Source organism: Cavia porcellus, unplaced genomic scaffold, assembly GCF_034190915.1.
Source record: "Cavia porcellus strain 051 isolate PalLab524CR breed Dunkin Hartley unplaced genomic scaffold, mCavPor4.1 scaffold_2, whole genome shotgun sequence".
Classification (NCBI taxonomy): domain Eukaryota; kingdom Metazoa; phylum Chordata; class Mammalia; order Rodentia; family Caviidae; genus Cavia; species Cavia porcellus.
Genome location: NW_026947485.1, coordinates 58,943,024 through 58,962,778, shown reverse-complemented (window position 1 = coordinate 58,962,778; position 19,755 = coordinate 58,943,024). Strand labels below are relative to the sequence as shown.

General features: G+C 36.7%; 1 protein-coding gene, 1 non-coding gene and 2 pseudogenes across 4 annotated transcripts in view; 3 read left to right on the top strand and 1 right to left on the bottom strand.

Moving 5' to 3' along the window:
• LOC134474401 (large ribosomal subunit protein uL6-like) overlaps positions 1–19,755 on the top strand; it is a 300,098-nt pseudogene that overhangs the window by 151,566 nt on the left and 128,777 nt on the right.
• Positions 1–19,755, top strand: part of Umad1 (UBAP1-MVB12-associated (UMA) domain containing 1) — a 241,526-nt gene that overhangs the window by 151,671 nt on the left and 70,100 nt on the right. The gene's annotated exons all lie outside the window — the stretch shown is intronic.
• LOC134474397 (la-related protein 4-like) lies at positions 10,384–16,653 on the top strand (annotated as a pseudogene).
• On the bottom strand, positions 18,464–18,589 carry LOC111758421 (small nucleolar RNA SNORA28). Its single transcript, XR_002792596.1, has one exon. It is a non-coding gene; the product is annotated as a small nucleolar RNA SNORA28 (small nucleolar RNA).

Here is a 19,755-nt window from a genome sequence, read left to right as displayed (position 1 = left end):
TAAAAATACAAATATTGATCAGTAGATTTCTAGTATTTTATTATTTTTGAGGAAAAGAACCTTATTTTTAAAATATGTATATCTACTAGAATATATAAACATAAGTTATCGTACTGAAACAGTTTTATGTGAATAGTTTTGTATTGTTATAGTCATTCACGTTGTATCATAGATCTCTGGAACTTTTTCGTTTTACAAAAAACTATAGGTTCTAAACACAAATTCTGCCTACTCTTCTCCTAGTCCCTGGCAATCATGTTTCTACTTTCTTTCACTTAGATCAGAGACTACTCTTAGTACATCACTTAAGTGGAATTACACAGTATTTCTTTTTATGACTGACTTGTTTTACTTAGAGTATTTTCATATTCCTCCATATTGAATTGTGTCTATTAAAACTGAATATTGGGGCTGGGGATTTAGCTCAGCGGCATAAGCGCCTGTCTTGCAAGCAGGCAGTCGTGTGTTTGATCCCCAGTACCGATTAAAAAAAAAAAAAAGTGACTATTACACCTATTCTGTGTACACTACATTTTCTTTGTCCATTCACCTGTTTGTGGACACTGGCATGATGCTTCTACCATTTAGCTATTGTGAATAGTATTCCTACACCTGGATGCATGAATATATCTTTTAGGACACTTACGTTATTGAGCCCCATTTATAGAGACATATACTCTCTAAATATTTGAACAATATGGGAGGGAGTAAGGGATGGAAGAAAGGAAGAATTCCTCTATAAATTATACAGACTTGCCAGGAACTACCTGCATTTGAATCTGCTGTAATGCTTGCTGAAAATCTAGGCTTGTAGGCCTTTCATTGAATGTCTCAAATCAGGTTCTCTTATGAAGCACAGGGATTAGCACCCCCAGTGATTCATATGCACAATGAAGTGTGAGAGGCACTGCCTCACTGCAGCTAGATTTAACAGGATTTATCTCATTCATGCATCTGAAAGGTCTCTGCCAATTACATCTCCTTGCTCTTTCTTCTGAGGCAGATCTGTCCAGGCTCTCCAATGACTTTCATTTTTCCATTTTGACTGTATATTGTACCCCAATCAAGTGTCTCATAAATGTAGCAAAGAAGGGCAGGACTGAGGCTGCAATCTTAAACTTTGATCTCAACCCATTCCAGTCCTCCTTCCTCAGTGCCAGGTAGTGATTCACCATCGCTATTTGGAGTTAGTGGGCCAGTGCGCAGGTTAAGACTCACTCTCCCAAGCCTTGTGTTTGACTTACCTGTTTCGCTGCTGTTCTTATTGTTGTTGTTTCTCTTCTCTTCTCTTCTCTTCTCTTCTCTTCTCTTCTCTTCTCTTCTCTTCTCTTCTCTTGTCTTCTCTTCTCTTCTCTTCTCTTCTCTTCTCTTCTCTTCTCTTCTCTCTCTTCTCTTCTCTTCTCAAGTCGATTCTTATGTTGTCCAGACTAGGCTTGAATTCCTGAACTGACTAATCATTCCCAAAGAGCTAGGAGAATATGGGATACTTCGCCCAGCTCTACCGTTCTTAAAGGGGCCTGATTTCTTTCTTCAGGACAGTAATTACACACATTCATATTTTATAACTGTGTGCTAAATTTGCCATCTTTGAAATATTTCATCTAGTTACCACATCATGCCATGTCATATCTAAAATGCGTAGCTTTACTTTGTGCTCTGTGATTTATGAGTGACTTTTTTTAATTGTTTGATCATTTTTATTTTTTATTTTAGAGAAGGTAAAAAACATAACAAAACAGAATAAAACAGATCTTAAGAAAACAATTTAAGAAACACAGATTTCACAGCAAGACCACTGGAGGTCTTCACTGTGTATCATGTTGTGTCTTATTTTCTTCCAAATAGTTATCCATATCTTGACACACAGTGAATATATCCTGAATAAAATAGTACTAAACTGATCAGAACAGGATGATGAAGGCATTTTAGGTCTTCAAGTCCAGACAATAGGGTAACCAATAATGTCCTTGTTCTCTTCAAAATAGGTGTCCATATCTTTATGTATGTTGAAATTCAACAAAAGAAAACAGACTAATATCACTCTAGAGAGAATAATAGTATTGTTAGATTTTATATCATGACACTACGTAATTAGCGCTGGGTATCTTAGTGTCTCTTTTTCTTCAGAGTATCTGTTCATTACATCGTGCATTATATAATCTATTCTTGTAAACTGTTTAGAAGTTCTACACATGCATGAATCTCTACCTGTATACCTATCCTTTCTGTATTAGAGGGAAAAACAGATCAAACAAGACAACAAAACAAATTCTTAGAAAAACATGAAATGATAAAAAATATAAAACCACAACACTAGGTGATCTATGCTAGTTACTATGGTGTCTCTTGTTATTTTCAATAGAATTGTCTATATCATCAGATATAATATAACTGAACATAGCACTACATAGCAATATTAATAAAAGCAAAATATTGGAGACATTATAGGACTTCAAAGCAGTTAATAGTCAAATCGAAATGGGCATCCTATTACGTCTTGTCATCTTCAGAGTAGTTGCCTCTACTCTTAGACTTGATACCGTCAAGCATACCAAATTCGAATAAAATCAGTCTAGACAAAACAGTGATCTAACAAACCAGATTCAAATAAGATCAATCATAGTAAAATAATGTAAGTAATACAGGGCTTCAGGTTAAAGTAATACAGGGCCTCAGGTTAAGGTAATGGAAAATTAAGAATAGTTACCTTAGTATATCCTGCTATTTTTGAGATAGCTATCTCTGCTCTCAAATCTAGTATGAGTACACAAACTGGAACAAAATAAAATCAAACTAAACAGAGCAATAAGACTAACGTGGCTTTTAAATCCTATTCCTGAAATGAAGTTTCACTATTAACAATGTTCTCTGCCTTCCTTTTTTAGATAATTCCTCCTCTTTCCCTTTTTCAGGGTGCTTTGTATATTTTGGGTCCCACTAACTCCTTTAGTTTTTAGATTAGGGGGCAACCTGCTATCTATCTAAATGGATCTAAATCTTTTTACCCCTGAGCTTGATTTTGAGCTGTATTCCTTCACCTACTAAAGCCTCAAAGTTTTTCTTCCTTTTAGCTGAGTAGTTCTCTACTGCACAAAAGTGTCATGGCTTTCCAACCTATCTGCAGCTGCTGGATGAGCTGTCCCTATTTCTCTCTGGTTCCTTGTCACATGGAGCATTGTTTTCTCATCTTTGACTTTCAGTTCATTAATCCCCCTACAGGTAGATTATATTTCCTATTCAGAGCATCTCAGTGGACCCTAACTCCTGATCTACTCTGCCTGTGTTTCTTTTTTTTAGTGTATCAAGGCCATCTGTGTTAGAAATTATAGCCAGTCTTCTCTGCCTCATCTCTGCTATGCTATTTTTCTGTTGTTGACTGTCTACTTTTTTCCTTCATTCCACCACCTGCCCTATTCATTGAGGCCTCTCTGCCATGTTGCTGAAATCCTAGTGATTTTTCTCACTCTCTCTAGAATGTCAGTATTCAGTATTTTTAACGGGTTGGATTGGTGGTCATGAACTCCCACAGTTCCTCCTTGTCTTGGAAACATCTTGTTAATCTCCATTAATTTTGAGAGACAGTTTTTTAAGGTATATCATTCTGGGTTGGAGGTTATTTTCTTTCAGGGCTTGGACTACTTCACTCCAAGCTCTTCTTGATTTGATAGTTTGTGTCAAGAAGTCTGTCAGATTTTGATGGGTTTTCCTTTATAGATGATCTGTTTCTTTTCTCTGACAGCTTTTAATATTCTCTTCTTGTGATGATGAATTTCTGGGATGTAGATCTGTTCTAGCTTAATATCATTTCCTTTTCCTATGCTTGGGAAGTTTTCCTTAATTATTTCTGTAAATAGCCTTTGTATTTCCTTTGTGTTTACTCCTGCTTCTTCCCTCACATATTTTTTTTTCCTTACATTATAGTTCCTCTTGTCATCTTCTAGCCATTGTATTGTTGCTTCCTGGTTCCTTGTTATTTTTAAGAAATCTTTCCTTTCATGATCACACATTGCAAATCAATCTTCAAGTTTTGAAAGTCTATCTTTAGTTTCTGTCAAGAAATTTTGCCAGCTTTCAATGGAGTATTTATTTTCCTGGTAACCTCTTTGGATCTGTTTCATGTATTCTAGATTTTGTTTATATTCTTTATCAAACATTTTTCTCCTTTTTCTGTGCTCCTCCATTCTTTTCTGTGTCTTCTTGAGAGGGGCTTAGCATTTCTTTTATTAATCTTTTTATATTTTGCTTCACTTGAATTAGAATTTCAGTTTTAAGTTCATCTATGAGGTCCTGAGGTATTTCTTTATGTCTGCTGATGGTGTGTCTGATATTGCATGTTTAATGACCTTGATCTCTTCTGTATTTACCTCTCCTGGACATATTTTCCCTGGGTCAGTGGCTGGAGGCTTTTTCTTGTTCTTTCTCTTGTCATGTTTCTTGTTTCTTTCAGACAGGTGTATGGTGGAGGTCTCAGGCCCTTTTCATATTGCTTACGAGTTTTCTGAAGCATGCTAGCTAGGGTATTGCTGCCTTCTCCAGTTTGCTGTTGATCTGTGAGGTGCACACAGGGACTATGTGGGCTGGCCCCTCTCCTCTGAGCCAGTCAACCAGTGAGTGCCTTCAGCACATTAGTCTGTGCTGTGTGGACGTCAAAGTTTTAGGGAGGTTTCATTCCTCCTTATCAGGTCCCAACCAGGGGTGTGATGCAGCCCAAGCAGATCCCACCAGCCCACTTTGGGCCAGGGGTGGACCAATTGATGCCACTGTGGTTCCCAATTCAGGCCTGTCCTGCCCAACTCCAATATGTCGTCCACCCCCTCCACAGGACCAAATTCCTAACACTTACCATGGGTTAATGTAGCTCTCCGTGTTGGTTCTGCTCTCTGTTGTGCCACATCCTCCCGCCAAGGGCCTTGGGCTCACCAACCCCTGATTTTGGCGGTACAGCGATTTCATTGCGACCAGAGTTGTCTGACTCCAAGACATGCCCAGCACAGTACGGGACTGCCTCTAGTGAGTGTGCGTCTAGTTCCAGACTTTCATCCATGTCTTGCCTTTCTTTCTTTCTTTCTTTTTCCTCAGTTTCTTCCTGGGTTGTGAGAATCCCTCTCCTTTCGTCCGGTGTTCTCCTTTGTGTTAAATTCTAGCATCTGAATTGCTTTTCTCAGAGAGGCTCTCTACCCTGCTACCTATCAATCTGCCATCTTCACAACAATCTTGTGAGTGACTTTTTAATGTAACCTTTTCATCATACATTTTGGGACATTTTTAGGAAATACTAACTTTTGTGTAAGTTATATAATCAGAGCATAATTTAGATTTGACTTCCATTAAAAGGGGTGATCCAGATTAATGATGTGTGATCTATATTGTATTTTTAAAGAAATGAGCATGGTATGGGGGAAAAGCTCTAGTAAGGAAGTTTGGCTACTTTTTCATAGTGTGGTCTATATAAATATCTGTACTTTAACCTATTCACTACTTCCATAGTTCTTGGTTTTTGATTCATTGCTATAATCACCTTTTGTGAGTTCCCATTTACTTGTGTGAAAGGTCCTCTGGAAAATAAGCTTTATGAGGGCAGAGATTCAGTTGCTGTAGCTCATACTGGAGCATGGCACATAGTGGGTGTTCAATAGGCATTTTTTGAAGGAAAAAGATTTAACTTGAGCCTGATTATAATGTATTTCATATAAAATTGTTTCTGCTAGAAATTTTCTTTGTAGTTTTGTTACAGTACAACATTTATTTATCTAAAAACACAGTTTTGAGATAGTGAGATGCTTCTGTACTAATATCATTGCAGGGAAATTCCCAAGTTATACTGAAAGGAAGACTCTGCACCAAGAAGATAAGAAGGCAAAGTTTAGTCTTTATGCCAGCAAATCATTCTTCACACTGGTGGACTGTTGCGGGATCATTCCCAAAGGCAACAACACTGATTTTACAAGAGTTTAGTTTATATAGCATTTAGAAGTGGAAAGTACAAAGCAAGTGACAAAATGTTGTGTAATTGGTTATCTTCATTGAGTTATAAATTAGCAGCAGGCTAAACAGATTTGTTGAAACAAAGAAATCATTTATCATATTATAAAAACATTCCAGAAATAAGAGTGAGCGTAGTTAAAAGTGCCCTGATCTAGCCCAGTGTGTCTTAAGCTACAGTTACTCTGCAGTTTACAGCTAGACTTTATTTTTATTTATTTATTTATTTTTTTCTTTTTCTCTTTTTATCGGTACCGGGGACCGAACTCACGACCGCCTGCTTGCAAGGCAGGTGCTTATGCCACTGAGCTAAATCCCCAGCCCCTACAGCTAGACTTTAGACACTGTCAAGGTCAATTGAATTCAGCAGTAGCATTAGAAACTTGGTCAGAGACCTCTAATTGCTCTCTTATTTGTATCACAAAATACCTGTAAGTTTGCTATTTTATAAATGTGTTCTTACCTTATAATCGTGCTCCAACAATATCTCTGATAAAGTCAATTGAGACTTAAAAAAATGATTAATGGGGCTGGGGGTTTAGCTCAGTGGTGTAAGTGTGTGCCTGGTACATGCAAGGTTGTGAGTTTGATCCCTGGTACCAAAAAAAAATAAAAAAAAAAAAAGATTAAGATGCACATTTGACCTCATGTTGACTATTTTTTCATGCCAGTAATTCAGAGCAATACTCTTGACACTAGCCCATAATCTCACAGGTTCACTGTCTGGGTTGGTAGAGACTAAACACTAAATGTGACTTGATGCGAGTATGTTTTCAGCCTGAGTTTGTTAATAGGGATAGATCAGTGCTGTCAAGCCCACATTGAGGTACCAAAGGAACTCAGCAGAGATGGGTGTGCTTATTTTATTTTATTCTATTTTTTGTTTTCTGCTTACAAATTTAGATTTCAAGCCAAATACTGAAAATCTTTGTGTTCAGTTGGTTTGTTTTCAGTAGACCCTTAAAGTATTGTCAGTGAACTGCTCAGAGGGACTCCTTCAGGAGCTTGCTCTTAGTAGCATTTAGGTTTTAGGTTCAGGAACGGTCACTCAATGATCTCTCTTAATATATAAATTAACTCTTTTAGGAAAGATAATTATAAAAAAATACTTTTTGAGAGAGATTTGTGTGGAATGATACAATTTGGTATAAATGTGCATGGACAACATTAATTTGGCCTTTTCAAGCTTTAGTTTTTCAGCCTGAAAGAATGCCTAGATTAGCGATGGTGCTGCAGCAGGCTGTTTGTTATCATTGTAAGCTCTATAAAGTTCCCCATCACTGGCCTACAGGTACCCATTTTTAACATAGCATTGAACAGTTTGATTTGTCAGGTTGCTTTAAGATCTTCCAGGAAAGTTATTACCCCATTGCTACAAAGCAACAAGGGTCAGACTTCTAGAGATCTTTGGAATCCTGCGGCAAGTTAATGAAAAGCAGGCTGGTTGGACTCTTGGGTGGGTCTTTCAGATTTATTATATTATTGTTTACTAGATTAAGTTCAGTTAAGTATTCAGTGTGATCCTAAGTTTTCAAAATAGTGAACAGAATGTGAGCTGCACAATTTTAATGGTTGTCTCAAGGTTTAAAGTATAACATGATGTATAAAATTTATATAGAAATATGTATTAAAGCTAAAATTCATGCATATCTTACAAAAATGACTTCCTGTTCTGTAGAACTTTAGTTTAATTTCTTTTTGTAGTTCAGCTACTGAAAGGGTTTTGGCCCAGACAGGACTCTGTAGTCAGGAAAGCCTCAATCGGAACCAGGAAGCTTCTATCTCCCTTGTCCCTAGGAATTTACCTGTGATGCCGTCTTCCCCGCCCCTGGGAATTTACCTATGGCGTGAAACCCAGGTCCAATGGGCTACCCGTGCATCCTGATGCCCCCTTAGGTTCCATCCCAAACTGAGGCTACTTACATACCCCCCACACCACATGTCCGCTGGAAAGATCCCTGGTCGCCAGCGGTGGGGGGTGCCAGTCATCTCTCTCCGTGTTCTCAGAATAAAGGCTGCTTTTTGTTTTATACTTCTCATCTTTTGGAAATATTTTTCATCTTTTGGAAATAATCCTATCAGCTACCATTTGTAATTCTTTTCCTAAGTCCTCAGTGAATTTGTAGAGTTCTTCGTTACTTTCTCTCTCCCACTTATAGTTAAAGCAAATGTTTACTAAATGTTACTTAAACATATACTTTGTGATCAGAATTATGCCAGGATACCAGTTGTATTCTATCTTTTGCTAATTTGGATTGTTTATAATTGTTTATATATGCCCCATGTGGTTTTCATTTGCTTTTCTTTAATTTTTAGTTTGATTTTATCTTATATCTGTGTGCTAACTGCGTTTCTCCTCGTCTTCCTCTTCCTCCTCTTCCTTCTCTTCCTTCTTTTTCATGTTTTTTTGAGACTTACTGCATTTAGCTCTCTACATTTGGCTCATTTTTCTTCGAGGCAATAGCAGTTGTCAGCAGAATCCTGACTAGGCTCCTAGGCAGGCTTTATTTTAAACAATGAATACTTTGGCTTTTCTTCTTTCTTCATTAGCATTTAGGGATTAAATTGACAGAATTAAAAACAGTAGAAGGGAGATATAAACTCAAGTGGAGGATGTTCAGCTGAATTGGGTAAGCTTAAATTTTGATAAATAATGGGAAGCAATGTATTAGGAAATAACTTGTCTTTGTGCTTCAACTCCTGGATCTGCTTCTGTAAATGAATATAATAAACCCTACTTTGCAATGGTGCCAGACTATGTAGGAATCTCTTCTGTTGCCCTCATTGTCTTAGTCCATTTGTGCTTTTGTATCAATTTGCCATCTACTGAGTAGTTTATAAACAACAGAGATTCATGTGTCACTGTTCTGGAGGCCAACAGGACCAAAATAAAAATACTGACCAATTTCAAGTCTGGAAAAGGTCTCCATTCTGGGCTATGATCTTCTACTTCTATCTGCATGCAGTGGAAGGGGAGCACTCTAATCTCTTCAGTCCCTTATGAGGGCTCCACCCTCATGTCTCAGTACCTCAATTTCCTCGCAAAGTTCCCCACTAAAACTATCACATTGGGGATCAGTTTTCAACATAGGAACTTTGAAGGCTCACAGTTAGTCCATGGGTTCTCTGGTGTTGAAGATATGGGAATAGACACATGATACATGACAAAGGCTATTGGCACCAACACTTAGGACAAAACTTTTATTTTGCCTCTTTTTTGCAACCATATTTAACGTATCTTTTCATTTAGTCTTTATTAACAATCTTATATATGTCATCCCCATTTATCAGATGAAGACATTGAAGCTCTGATGGATTAAGTATCTAGTGCAAAGTCATGTATTTTGTAAAGTATTTGGGTCCATTCTGACAAATACAAAAGCCATTCTCTTACCACAGTGCCAGGCTGTCTGGTATAATGAAGGAGACTAAATACTGAAAAGGAGTTAATGGTCAATTCACCTTTGTTTCCACTATTTCACTGGGTGAATGACTAACCTGCAAACACTCCCAGAAGGTCTTTGCAGTTTAAAGAGGAGCACATTAACTTTAATGACTCTCTAATTGGTAGAATTTGTGAGGGAGATATTTTTAAGTACTGGGATAGAATCAGAATTATGTAGTAGAACTCAGCTACATACTATATTTCTGATATAAGGGAAATATAACTCCTAACCTGCTAGATGTTGGAAACACCAAGTTTGAGTTCTTTAAAATGGAGGAAGGAATTCTAGGAACAACGGAGGTTAAGAATAGGAAAAATTTATTAGGAGAAAGAAAGCTTCTGTCTAAGACAGAAGGGAGCCTGGAAAGTAGGTTGTCCACCAAACCACTCCTCAAGGATATTATATTAATCAAAGTCATGAGGTGAGACAGATTCAAGGGGGGCAGAACTGTTATCAATCAATAAGATTACAAGTGTAGTTGTTTAGGTAATATTGATCCAGTGGTAAATCACTAGATGGGTATGAGGTGGAACAAGACTATGGTGAACCAATAAGGTTACAACAAGGATAGAGGCTTGGGTAATATTGATTAAATGGGGATCAAATTGAGAAGCAAGTCACATAGCAGGTGCACATGGGATAGACAAGGACTTTCCTAGAAGGGGTGGGTTAAGGAGCTTTGGTCCTTCACCTCAAGGTGATCAGTGCCCACTTAGAATGTCAGTCACTGTTGTTCATCTCGAGGAGAAGTATATGAGTGATTAGTTCCTTTTTCCTTGAGGTTTGGTCTTCAGTGAATATGCCTCTAGCCACAGTTGTCTTTTGCATTGACCTCTAGAGGTCCCAGCCTTGTCTGATTGCCTACAATATTTCTACCTAATGTAGCTGTCTATTATACTGCTAATCTACCTCCAAATGCAATCAAAGGAGTTCATAGGGAGTCATGGAAAAACTATTTTGATCTGGTCTTGCTTAGTGTTTTATAAAATAAATGTTCAAAAGTGAGTAAATGTAGCAATATTGAGGGGTTTCTATGGAGTCAGATGCAAATGTATATTTTGCAATCATTTTAACTTCAGGAATATATTTGCCATGGAATGTTAATTAGCTTCTGCAACATATTTAATAGGTATCAGGTGAAGAAAATGCTCCTTAGTCAAATACAGTGTGAAAAAGCTCTCAGAATATCTTTCCTACAGAATTTCTAAAATGCTAACATGTACTGGAAATCAACTGATAGGAAACTTACTCTCTGCAGAGTTGTCTTACACTTTTGATGATATAAATATTTCTCCCACGTGAGCCCTTTGGAATCTGTGTTTTGTAGGCTGCATTTATTTCAGATGTGGACTTTCACATAAATTTTTGTTAAAGGTAAGTTTTCTATACTAACAGTTTTTTGTATTCAAGAAGGCTTCAACCCCATCCACTTCGGTCCATTCTTGGTACTCTTGTGGCCAAGGGCATTCTATTAATAACAGCTCACTTTGCAGATGAATTTGGCCAATTGTTGGGGAAAAAGAATGGATATGTCACTGGGTTTTGGGATGCTGCAGTCCTTCCAAAGGTGGTTTCTAGGTTTTTTCTGTTCTGAGCAAAGCATTGATTAAGACGCATGCAAACAGTAGCAAAATTTTATTAAAGGTAGGAAAAGAAACAAGCCTTGCAGAGTGAGTTTGGGTCCAGTAAAAAAGCAGAAAAGAAGTACGTCTTACAGTGTAAGAGAAAACACAGCAGCAAAAACTCAAATCTAGACCTTCCTGTCAAAAGACCTGCTCTAATTTTCACAAGAAAGTCTTGTGTAGAGCTTTGGGAACTGTTTGGTACATACGTCCTGATGATATTGGGGAAATACAACTTCCAACTTGCTAGATTTCAGGTATGTTGAGTTTGTGTCCCTTGAAATTGAAGAATGAATTCCAAAGAACAAAGGTGAAACACAGGAAAGATTTACTGGGGAACAGGAATAACTCTTGAGAGACAGAAATAACTCCTGAGTGGGTTTCCTTGGAGACTCTTTGTCAGGGATAACTTATACAGGAAAAGTTACAATAAGGGTACAGGCATATCAAGCTACAACCGATCTATAGGATTACAAGTACAGCTGTTGAACTCTTAGCTCATAATAATATTCCCTAATAATAGAGAAAAGGGCACATGGCTAACATCGTTAACCTTGGCTTATCTATGACTTCTAAAACAGAAACATTTTGGGAAGGGATGAGTCCAAGTGTCCTGCTCACTCACCCAGGTGTCTGATGCATTTCTGGACTGAATGGACTGGGTGGTACTTATTACTATATAATCTTAAGGAAGTCTGGCCATTATGACCTTATCTTGGGGTCTTGCCTTCTTTAGATGCACCTCCAGCTACAATTCTGATTCTTTGTTTTTCTGCTGATTTCCTTGGGAGCCCAGGCCCCCTCTGACTATATATTAATTTCTATCTACGTTAGCCACTGGAATTTTGTAATTAATAGGTCACACCTACTTCCCTACCCAGTTTTGCCTGTCCTAATCTCCTGTCTCAGGTGGAGACCAAATTATAATCTTTATTGCCTAGAAATCTAGAGTTGAAGAATGTAGTTGATATCTGGGAACATATGGTTTCTAATCTGAATCCCAGAATTAGTTGAATTGCATTACAGGATATGTAGGTCTGGGACAGACTTCTCAAATTGGAGGTTCCAGCAGAGCAACTATCTTTCTGTGTTTTTTCTATTCTCCAAAGAAAACAAACTGCAGAAACATGTACACCTAAGTCTTCTCAAACTCACTAGCGCATAGGCAAAAGAGTGGAAGAAGGGCTTGGATATATAAAAATGGGGCAAAAGAGTGGGAACCAAGTTTGTATTCCCTCACCCACCCAGAATCAAATGCTGGGGCAAGCTTCCTTTGAGGAGCCCAAAACTGAATTGGGGCTCCATTTCCATCCCTGCGATTTCTTTTCTTTTCACTTTTCTTGTATCTGAGGCTCACCATGTCTCTTCCTCGTCCTTTCATTTTCACCCAGTAGAATGCTGACACTCCCTGTATAGCTCAAATATTGTTCATTTTATAGCATTACCTTGTTTCAAATGTAGTTCTCTTCATGATTCCAATCACAAACCAAACTGGACGAGAACCAACTGAAACTTCCCAATAAGGTCAACATTGAACCCAACCATTGAACGTAGTTTAGTTCTCGTCCAACTCAATTTGCAACCAAAACTGTGGAAAGAATCACATTCATGAAGCAAAGTTCCACTGTGTTGTTTTGAATCAGGGTTTCACTTTGTAGTTCAGGCTGGCCATGGACTCACAGTAACTTCTGCCTTACTGTCCTGAGATCTAACAGTACAAAACATGGTGTGCACCATCATGCCTGGCCTATTCAGTTTTTAATCCCAGAAAAGATGGAGTATGTATATTCCTCTAAAACAGAGATTGGTAAACTATAGCCTGCACATATTTTTGTAAATAAAATTGTATTGAATTACAGCCACACATATTTGCTTTTGTGTTGCTTGTGGCTGCTTTTGGTGATAATAGAGTTGTTAAGTTGTGATAGAGATGATGTGGCTTCCAAAGCCCAAAATGTTTACTATATGTGCTATTACAGGGAAAAAATTAGTCAACCACTAGTCTAAATTATAGATGGATTAAAATTCAGTCCTCTAAACTCTGAAAGAGCTTTATTAGTATGTATTTGTATTCTCCATCATTTATTCGCTATAAATACAAGCTATAATTTTAAACAAAGAAAATTGCATGGCTGTCATTATGAGAAGAATTTTGTTGCTTGTAAACTTGTTTCTAATCTTACGGATGTCTAGAAAGAGATCAAGGGTATATCAAGAATGTCTCTGAATGCCTCTGTACCTTAGGGTTTACTCACTTGTCAGTCAAGAGGGCCGTAGGATGTGCTTGCGCAATGGTAACTAAGTATGATCTTTCAAAAGTGAAAAATAACAAGGGAATAGGATCAAGCGATGGGTGGAAGCAAGACGGAGAGGAAGAAAAGAATGAAAAAAGGAATTAAGTTGTATGAGGTACATGTACTGACTCCCCACAAGAATATAAACATAATGTACTGCAAACATGTACTAATGAAAAATGATGGGAAAAAAATAAATCAGTGAACACAGATATTTTCACACAGTTCACTGTCTCTCAGGATAACTGTGGACCAGGCAGCATCTCAGTGCCTTCTGCTGGTAACTCTTCTCTCTTCCATGATCTCCTGGAGGCCAGATTCTCCCCATGGCACTGTAGAAGACCAAGGTCAAGTGTATGGCCTAGTAGTGCAGATAGAAATTTAGCCAGCTTCTGAGAGATGTAATAAACAGCAAAATTCATAAAACTGGCTTTGTGAAGTATAAAGTGAAATATCCATGGTTTTTGTTCTTTTTAAATGACTGACTTGCAAATGAAATTTTTGAATCAGTTCAGTGTGTAAATGAAAGTTAACTGATATTTAAAAACTAAAATGCTTTGTTTCACATTCCTCATTATCCATTATTGTTTATTAAAAGTATCTCCTTTTCATGTGAATTATAAAAAATATAAAGGAACCAGTTGGAGTTTCGAGAGACAGGAACACAGCAGACTGTTCTTCATGGAGCACCTTAGGTAACACCTAAAGGTTTAAATCCTAATGCCAAAACATGGCTAGAAATTCATCCTAAAAATGCCAATCCAGTAATTCATGGAATGGAAAGCCTTGGCATGAAACAGCAGCCATACTAGTCTCAGTGAGGATAAAACAGCTTTCAAAAGCTACATGTGAGGAATGTGAAGCAATTCTCCATCTTTTGAAAAAACAAGAAATGCTACAGACATTGAAGAGCCAACTAAGGGAATAATTTTAGGACCTGATATGAGTTACCACATATATGACATTTCTGGAGAAAGTAATTCAGCTATTCCTGCAGAAGATCTGAAAGATTCTCTGAAGAAACAATTAGAATTCCATTTCTTATGAGAAAATTTATCCAAGGACCTTTACTTGCTATCCCAAATGGATGATGATTGGTTCACCCCAAAATGGATAATTGCTAACATGGAAGAAATAAGAAAATTGACCAAAAATGCTGATCTGTTTCTTGACGTGTTGAGATCACCTCTGATGGTTCAAGTTGATAAGAAGGTTGAGATGGTGAGAACAAGTCATGAATGTTTTATTGTGATTCTTAGAGGGGTTGCTGAAACAACAACCAAAAGAGAAGATGAAAGCTTCATTTAAAAATGAAAACTGCCCCAAAGTGATAAGATATGTTATGGTTCATGTCTAGGTGTCCCCCTAAAGCCTCATGCAGTCATGGAGGCAGGCTCATAGGGTTTGTGATTGATTCCTGGTCCAGTGCTGAGATTATGGGTGTGAGTGCTACCTCTGCCCTGGAGTTGGTAACCTGCATTCAATATAAGGGAGGGAAAGAGCCTTGCTCCTTGCACTTCTCTGTTTTTACTCTTGTTGCTTTTGCTGTTTTCCACCACCATGACCTATCCCCTCTGCCATGTGCCAGTCTGCCTTGGCACCAGTTGAGTATGGACTGAAATCTCAAAAACTGTGAGCTAAACCTTTCTTCCTTTAATTCTGGGTGTCAGGTATTTTGTCTTAGCAATGAGAGAAAAGTAGCTAATACACAGTGTAATTTCCCCACAGTAGCAACCAGTATATCACTTTCCATTCAGATACCCATGCACAACAGATATTTGAATACTTAAAAAGTTAAAACATATCAGGGCAAACCAATAATCAATAAAAAACCATCAATACATTTTTTTTGCTAAGAATAGTTATCAATTAATGTATTCTAATATGCAGTCAACCACTCAAACTGAAGCACAGTATGCTCCAGCAGTCTTTATGCAGGCTGTATATAATCCTCATCAGTAGTACTTGGTTTATAGCATTGTGCCTTAATCTTGGTCTGTAAGTCCTGTAGCTTACTTTGAAACATCACTGACTCTCTTCCCCAATGGTAGTTTCCTGAATGGCTTTTACTCACGAGGATCTTATTTTTAAAAATGCTGCAGCTACAAATATGGGCCATCCTTCCCAAAAAAGTGATATGAAGCCTCATTTTAGGTTATGCAGTGGTATAGAACACTCAACAGAGGGCTCTGTGTCATTAGGGGATGGACCATTGAATAAATTTCCCACAAGGAACTTTTCCACCTGAATGGCATAACCCTACAGTAACAGAGCATAAAGGACAAATTCATCTTCTAAAGGAAACTTCTACTTTAAAGATGGAACAAAATGGGGACTATGGTAAGAGCAGGAGAACTCTTTTCAGAGGTTTTAAAAAAAGAAAATGAAAGGATCCTAAGACCCTATCCTTCTGCTAAAGCAAAGTCTCCCAACATCAAAGTTTAAATTGTTATCTAAGTTTTTCTCTTTTACCTGGAAGTTCATTAGTGCTAAGTGTATAATGTCTGATGTCATGAAAGATGTCTACAAAGAAAAGGAGAATGAAGATCTGAAGGTTAGTTACCCAGTACTTAAAGAAGATGAGTATATAGACTCAGCCCAGCAACTCAGTGAGTACCAGTCCTTGATAATCAAATCAACTTCTTTCATTAAGCACAACTCAGCAAGAAAGGGATACAACAGATGATTCCACTGTTCCAAAGGATGTTCTCACTATGATGACTGCACCAGTTTCTCCCCCAATTATTACAAAGCTGTCAAGAGCAAATATGGCTTTGCCATGTATTAATAACATAATATACCCACATCTGTGACTCTACCTACAGGAACCCTGAAGGTTAAGCTATGATGAAGTATGCCAGGAGCTCTCTAAAAAATCATCTCCAGTTCTTGTTCAGCCAGTATGGGAATCTCACCCAAATGCAGTGTAATATCTCCCATCAAAAATCAAGAGAAGGGAGTTTCTGTGAAGTCCATTGAGAAACCACATAAGAAACCAGAAAAAAGCATTACTAATGATTATTCTGGCTTCCAAGGCAGTACTAGGGAAGCAACCAGCACCATCAAGGAACAGAGACTCCAGTTCAGCCATAGAGCAAGACCGCAGGGAATGACTCAAAGTAATACCAAAGCACAATATGTGCCATATCACCAAAGCAGAAACAACCAAAAAACTACTCAAAATTTTTTCTCTCCTCATTAAACTTGAGTCATGGCTATTTGAACTGTTTTGGAATGGAGGTAATTGCCAGGAAGGATATGGAAAGTATGTTCTTAAATCATGGATTTTGGAGTTATGAGCAGTAGGATCCAAACATTCATCTCTAAAGTGATTTTTAAATATATGTAATATATATTACAGCTTATATAATTCATAATATAATTATAGATTACCTATTATATGTTGTAGTGTATTATTATATAACATAATTTATATTAGTATGTAATACATTGTGTAATATATAATAATATGTAATATAGAATATACTAAACAATATGTAGTATATATAATACATACTCTATTATATACACTATGTATTATATAATTTTACTCTGAGATATGTATATATATGTATAATTTTATGTCTTTGTTTTTATATTTTAATTTGCAGAGATTTTCTGCCTGGCAGATTTAGCGTGGTGCAGTGGCAGGGGGGCCTTTAATACATCCTTCAATATAGGAGATGAGGGAATGAGAGAAAATGGTTTTTGAATAAGCATTTCTATAACACTTAGAAATTGCTTTTTAAAATCTCTTTAAAATGTGGCTTCGAGAATGCCACCTCTGACTCCATAGCCTAGTGTCGCCAAGCAGATGGGTGGGTGTCGGCTGTGGATGGGAGTGTGTATGAGGTTGATTTCAGCCAAATCTGTTGTCATCAGAGTAAATGATTTGAACACTGAATGTGATACTTGAGTAGACTTTTTTAGTATGAAATTTAATTTGTCATTCTGACCTTACTAATGTTTCATTCAACAGGCTGTTAAAGCACTGATTGTCCTTGAAGATGTGACTGTCAATCATGATATTCAATGAAAGAATGGGGTTATTCAAAAAAATTTCAAAATGTCATCTTTGATCTGAGCAAGTCACATGAGTTTCAGAGATTTAAACCCCCTAAAATGGAAAACAGATTTTTTTCTTCATTTGTCATTCTGTTTTTTGACTGACCATCCCCAAACGCAAAATAACTACTTACTGACCTGTATGTTTCTGACTGCTCTAACAGTCTAGTTATGTCAGATAATTGTCCTAAATTTCAGAATTGAATGTTGCAGTATTATATTCTTCTGTTCTCCTATTTAGAAATTTAGGTCATATATTGGTAGATTCAACTATCCCTTTAGTAATTTTTACTTTTTAAAGTTTTAAGTCATATTGAAGAAAAAACAATTTAAAGGATTAATTTGAGACCTTTTTTCTGTTCACAGTTTATCACCTTCCTTCAATCCCTTTTCAAAAAAAAGTTTGAAATTCACTGAATCACAAAGAACAAGTTCTGAGTTTTGCAATAAGGCGGAAAAGAGGCATGAAGGAAATTAATACATAATTTCTTAGTGAGTAAAGCTGTAGCTGTCATGTATTACATAGTCAAGTTTACCTGCTAGTATTTAGAAAATGACTAAAATATTAAAAATCATAATGCATTCATCTATTTTAAGTCATGCCATATTCAGAGTTCTGTGTAGTGTGTGAATTTTTTTCTTTTTAGAAATACTTTGTTATAGAACTATCCCTTATGTTAGTGACTTAAATGTGTAAAAATTGAAACCGAGGATGTGATAGAATATAAACAATTGATATAATAAAATGATTGGAAAGAGGTTAATATTATATTACTATGGAACTCATCTTCCAATTCTGAGTTAAGTTTGGAGAGTTGGATTAGTAGGTAACACTGTTAAGTACATTTCTTTTCAAAGCAGAATTACTATTTCGTTGTAACTTATTCAATTTGGAAGTTATTTTTGACTTAATGGATTGACAACATGGCATAATATATTTACATAGTTTGAAACTATTCTTTCTATAAGCTATTTTTTAAAAATCCTCTGCTATGTGAAACACTATAAAGCTATCTGTGCTAAAATTTTGGAGTTTAAGTCCTTTTTTTAAAAACTTGTTTCAGTCTATGAAACGGCTTGTCTCACAGAAAGGAGAGTGCCGGAATAGGTTAGACTTTCTTGCTATAGCAAGCTCAAATTGTGACAGACTGTTTGGATAATCTGTCACAGAGTGTTGCTTGCACAGTTTAAGTCTTTTTTAAAACAACATTAATAGTCCTTGGTTGCACAAATGATAAAAGTGATTTTGGTTTACTTAGATAATGCTACAAGCCAGGCATGGTGGTGTATGTCTGTATTCCCAGCACTCAGAGGGTGAGGCAGAAAGATTACCCTGCGTTCTAAGCCAGCATATGCTACACAGTGTGTTCAAAAACAAAAGTGTCTAAAAACAAAACAATAAATAAAAATAAAAAGGATAATACTACAGTTGGGTGGAAATAATAAATCTTTAAAATGTTAACACCCCTTGGATGCATTGAATTTAAGAGAATAAACATTTTGTAAAAATTAAAAAAAAATAAAATAACTGGTTTAGCCTGAAAAATAATTCAATAAAAATTCAAAAATTATATTTTATTGTGATATTATTTGTTTGTCATTTGTTTAGCTTTCATTTTGTGCTTTGGTTTTCAGAGAATAATCTTGCAAATGGAATTTCCCTTGTAGTCACTGTTCTGAGTCATCACTAGACATAGCGTATCAGTAAACAGTGATTGTGCATTTGCTTCCAGGCAGATATGTTGTGAGATATCAAGAGCACTGGCTGATAACCTTTCTGATTTTTGAAGCAGTAGGGAGAAATAAGAAAATTTTGTTGCAGATACACAGCTTAAAATTAGAAGATGCCAAAGTGTAGACTCTGTGCTGGATGAGATTAGCCAAATACAGCATTTGTGTAGTTATATGGGTAGAATACTAGTCATTTTAAAAGATGAATTATCTGACTAAAATAAATGACTCTTCATAGTGGTTTATGCACGCACACACCATATATATGTGGGGTTTTGGGAGGTATGTACATTACACTGACCTGATTGTAGAGATTTACTTTATCTTGGCTGCTCATGTGGCCTATAACTAATCAAAGTAAATTCCTTGTACTCTAATTTTTTAACCTATAAACTAGGGGTTGGTTATTATATCCCTAACTTTCAAAATGAAAGGAATTTCTTTGAGAGAAAAAAAACACGGGGTTGGGGCGTCTTTCAGATGCGCCAATAAGTGGTCAATCTAACAATCACTTAAAATCAATCAAAATAGTTGTTTGACACCCTAGATCACAAGAGTAAGTTAATTTTTCACTTAGTGACAGTTAAATATTTAGACATAATTCCAAAGGTGCTA